Source organism: Taudactylus pleione, unplaced genomic scaffold, assembly GCF_031769625.1.
Source record: "Taudactylus pleione unplaced genomic scaffold, aTauple2 ptg000032l, whole genome shotgun sequence".
Classification (NCBI taxonomy): domain Eukaryota; kingdom Metazoa; phylum Chordata; class Amphibia; order Anura; family Myobatrachidae; genus Taudactylus; species Taudactylus pleione.
Window position 1 is genome coordinate 5,697,004 of NW_028284434.1, and position 5,114 is coordinate 5,702,117.

Genomic DNA, 5,114 nt, shown 5'->3' on the forward strand with positions numbered 1-5,114 from the left:
CATACTTTATCCCAGATTTAAGTCATGCCTTGTGTCTTTCTTTCCGATGGACATAAATCTGAAAAGATGCAAAGAGCTGGTGGTAAAAAAATTGTCAGCTCAAGTAGAACGTGACACTGTAGCATCTCCTCCATTTTCTACAGCTGCCAGGAAAAAACTACAGTTTCCAAAGAGACCCACTGCTGGTGGTTATGCAGATCAGTCAGCAAAACCTCATGACATCTGGTTGGGCCTGAAAGAACTGGCTACAATGAGTGACATGTCTACCGTGACTTTGTCTGGTATGGTCACCATTCAGAGAATGGTGGATGACTATTTTAGGGATAGCATCCAAATAGACATGTCAGACAGTTCGTTTCACTACTGGCAGGAAAAAGAGGCAATTTGGAGTACCTTACACAAACTGGCTTTGCTGTATTTAAGTTGCCCACCCTCCAGTGTGTACTCTAAAAGAGTTTTAGCGCAGCCGGCAACCTTGTCAGTGATCATCATAAGAGGTGGTAAAGATGATGTTCATCAAAATGAATTCCACGAGGAAGACGTTTACCAGCACTTACATCCAAAAAATACAGAAGCGTCTGTAATGGTGGATTCCAGCGGGGACAAATTAATATTGTGTGAAGAAGAGGAGGATGCACACACTGATGGAGATGATGATGATGACATCTAATCTAATGTATTGTAAAGCCAGTTTGTGTAAGGGATCATTGCCACCAATGTCCACTGCGCATTGGCAGCTTGTTTTGTGGGGGATCCAAACAAACCAATCATTTCAGCCACAAGTGGCAGTTCCTGTCGCTGAAGTGATTGGTTTGTTAAACTGTGAATGTCCTGTTTTATATATACAACATAATGATGGGTTGGAGTCCCAAGGACAATTACATCTTGCACCTTTTTCCTTTCCATTATGTGCTGTTTGAGGCATTGATGCCTGACATTTTCAATGGTATGGTTTATGATAGTCCACAAATTGTAATGACCACAGACAGCATCTCCTGCATGCCCCTTTCATTTTTTTTTAATGAAAAGTCTGAACCAACTACTGCTTGTTGTGTCAACCTGGTGGCATAAGTCGCACAACAGTGACATTCAGCAAAGGGTTCTCAGCCCTCAAGGGATCTGATTGGCCAAGTGCCAGGAACTGGGGATCATGTGAAAGAGTGATAGGCAATGGCAGCAAGTCAGATCATAAAAGGTGGACCTTGGAAAAAGACAATGCACCGTGGCCACTACTCCACAGGTACCTAGCTCTCCCTACAGCACTGGTGGCACCCACCCCACTGTAACAAAACAGCACTCTTAACAGCCCTGGGTACAAACACATGTGTCGGAGTGACTTTCCCCATATTTTTTTTCCTTTATTTCTGTTGCTCTGATCTGTTTTAGTCTAATTTCTGACACCTCCCCTAACTGCTAAAAAGCACCGCTTTCATGTATGTAATTGTGTAAACCAGGGGCAGATTGGGATGGAAGACCAGCCCGTGAAATATCTGCAGCAACCCTAAATGGGAGAAGGTGGAGTCTGTAAAAGGGGTGGGATCTGATGGCATATCTAAATGGATCTGATGGTATATAAAGGGCATGTGGAGGAGAGAGAGGGAAATGGCAGAGAGAGATGAGGGAGGGAGAGAGAAAGAGATAAGAGAGAGCGAGAGAGAGAGAGAGAGAGAGAGATGACAGCTGTTTTTTCCTCATAATTTTTCAATGTACAGTTCCCTCTCCCCTATATAATAATAATAATGCCACAAATTAGTGTGTTCTGGGAGCTGTGTTATTCCTCCTCATATATCACTGTACAGTTCCCTATCCTCTATATAATAATAATACCACATAGTGTGTGCCGGGAGCTGTGTTATTCCTCCACATATATCACTGTATAGTCCCCTCTCCTCTATATAATAATAATACCACATATCAGTGTGTGCCGGGAGCAGTTTTATTCCTCCTTATATATCACCGTGCAGTCCCCTCTCCTTTATATAATAATGCCACTAATCAGTGTGTGCTGGGAGCAGTTTTATTTCCCCTTATATTACTGTATAGTGCCTTCACCTCAATATAATAATAATAATAATAATAATAATAATAATAATAATAATAATAATAATACCACATAGTGTTTGCTGGAAGCTGTGTTATTCCCCCTCATATATCACTGTACTGTCCCTCACCCCTATATAAAAATAATACCACTTATCAGTGTGTTCCGGGAGCTGTGTTATTCCCCCTCATATATCACTGTATGGTTTCCTCTCCTCTATATAATAATAATGCCACATATCAGTGTGTGCCGGGAGCTGTATTATTCCCCCTCAAATATCACTGTATGGTCCCCTCTCCCCTGTATAATAACAATACCACATATCAATGTGCTGGGAGTTGTGTTATTCCCCTCATATATATCACTGTGCTGTCCCCTCTCATCTATAAAATAATCATTCCACATATCAGTGTGAGCTGGGAGCTGTGTTATTCCCCCTCATATATCACTGTAAGGTCCCCTCTCCTCTATATAATAATAATAATACCACATATCAATGTGCTGGGAGCTGTGTTATTCCCCCTTATATCACTGTACAGTCCCCACTCCCCTATATAAGAACAATACCACATTTCAGTTTGTGCTGGGTGCTGTGTTATTCCCTCTCATGTATCATTGTATGGTCCCCTCTACTGTAATTGATAAAAATAACCCCCATTTCAGAGTGTGCTAGGAGTTGATAATTAACACTCCCTCCCTATACCAACCCTGCCAGTCTTCAGTATCCCCAGAGGGTCACTTACCAGCCTTTCTCCAATGCTGGCCTTACTGTTCCCACAGTCACAGTGTGGCCTTGGTGATAGAAGAGTGGCTCCACTTCTGCCTCCTTCTGCACTTTCAGGAGCCACCAGTGAGAAACTTCTCCATGTCTCTGCCGCCGTGTACAGATTGAAGAGCAGGAGCAGGAATAGTCCAGGGATGCTGCTCATACTGTGCTGTCTAATGAGGCTGCACTGCGGCTCCTCATGCTAACACATACTGTATGGCTGCACAGGCACAGCTTCGAGAGCAGTTCCTTATGTGGGACCACAGCAGTGAAGGCCCTGAAGGTCTGCTAATGAGAGAGATGTCCAGCTCAGTGATAAGTACCCAGATTTTGCGATGGCCCAATCCGCCCCTGATGTAAACCCAATCTCCATTTCCAGGGGTGCCAGCGGTGTCTTAGTACAGGTTTGCTGGCTGTGTCAGCAGTGTGGGGGTGCCAGTGGTGTCTTTAGTGCAGGTTAACTGACTGTGTCGGCAGTGCAGAGGTGTTCTCAATGCAGGGTGCCGGCTGTGTCGTCAGAGCAGAGGTGCCAGCTGTGTCCTCAGTGCAGTTTGCTGACTGTGTCGGCAGTACAGGGGTGCTGGTGGTGTCCTCAGTGTGGGAGTGTCAGCAGCGCCAGCAGTGTCGGGGTCGCTGATGTCCACAGTACGTTGGGCAGCAGTGCAGGAGTGTCGGCAGTGGTGGTGTCGGCAGCGGAGATTACTGCCAGTGGGGGTGCTGGCAGTGTCGGCAGCGGGGGGTGCTGGCGGCGGGTGATGATGGGTGCCATCTTCTTTTTCTTCTTTTGTGATGTTTTCAATGGGCTTAACGCTGATTGGCTGAGAGCCATGACAGACGGCTCTCTCAGCCAATCAGCATTAAGCCCGCTGAAAACAAAACCTCACGACTCGACAGAGGGGTCGCAAGGTTTTGCCTCGGGTCAGGGATCCCCCGAATTCAGGTGAGTTCGGATCTCTTAGATCTGAACCCACTCATCTCTAGTTAGAACTATTTAGCTTGAACTGAATTTTTTGGGATACAGGCAGGGGTGTATCTAGTGATCCAAGCGCCCCTGGCAATGTAATGGACTGGCGCCCCCCCACCCCCACCTATGCAGTGCCCCCAATAGTAATCCCCCCTATGCTGAATTGCCCCTAGTAGTAGCCCTCCCTATATAGTGCCCCCAGTAGTAGTCCCCCCTATACAGTGCCCCCAGTAGTAGTCCCCACCCCTAAATTGCCCCCAGTAGTGGCCACCCCTATACAGTGCCCCCAGTAGTGGCCACCCATCCCCTAAATTGCCCCCAGTAGTGGCCAGCCCTATACAGTGCTCCCAGTAGTGGCCACCCCTATACAGTGCTCCCAGTAGTGGCCACCCCTATACAGTGCTCCCAGTAGTGGCCAACCATCCCCATAAATTGCCCCCAGTAGTGGCCACTCCTATACAGTGCCCCCCAGTAACAGGCAGCCCCCATAAAGTGCCCCCAGTAGCTGCCACCCCATATTTCAGTGCCCCCCCTGTAGTGCCAGGCTTACACACACACAAACAACAAAAAAATTCAACTTACCTGATCCCCGCTCCTGGCGCGACCGCCGCTGTCTGCTCCGAGTCCCGGACGCTCTTCTCCTGCATGGGAGAGCCGTCATGATGTATGACCTCTCTCCCGTCACATGCTGTGGGGGGAGCCGGCACATGGAGCTCATTAGTGACCTCCAGCCGGCTCCCTCTGCGGACGACACAGCAGCAAATGAGAGTCTGTCTGACTCTGATTGGCTGGCTGCACTGCTATCACAAACACACAGCTGCCGCTGTAGGTGCTGTAGGGCAGACCGCTATCACTGTGGTCTGCCCTACACTTGTGGGGCTGGGGGACTTGTCCACCCCATGGCTACTGGTGATACTGCCAGACGGCGCCACCCCTTTGGTCGGCGCCCCTGGCGAGTGCCATCCTGGCCAATGGGTAGATACGCCCCTGGATACAGGAAGCCAATGGAGAGATTAAAAAGTGGATCAGGGGATGAGGAGCGGTGGGAGAGGAAGATTAGTCTAGCTACAGCATTCAAGGTGGCTTGAAGAATTGAAAGTAGAGGGGAAGGCCATGTCTCATCATCATTAATTATCAATTCTTGACTCTCACCATCAATATTAATATGATTAGCACTATTTTCTTAATTGTTTGTTTATTCACCACAGCTGGATTGTTGGTCAGAGGGGAGAGCAGGTTATTGTGGTCATCACCTTCATTTTCCTGCTGCATACAGCAAAAAAAAGAATGATTAAATTGTTGCTAATGCCACAATCATCCCTGCTAACAAACGTTGCTACCTC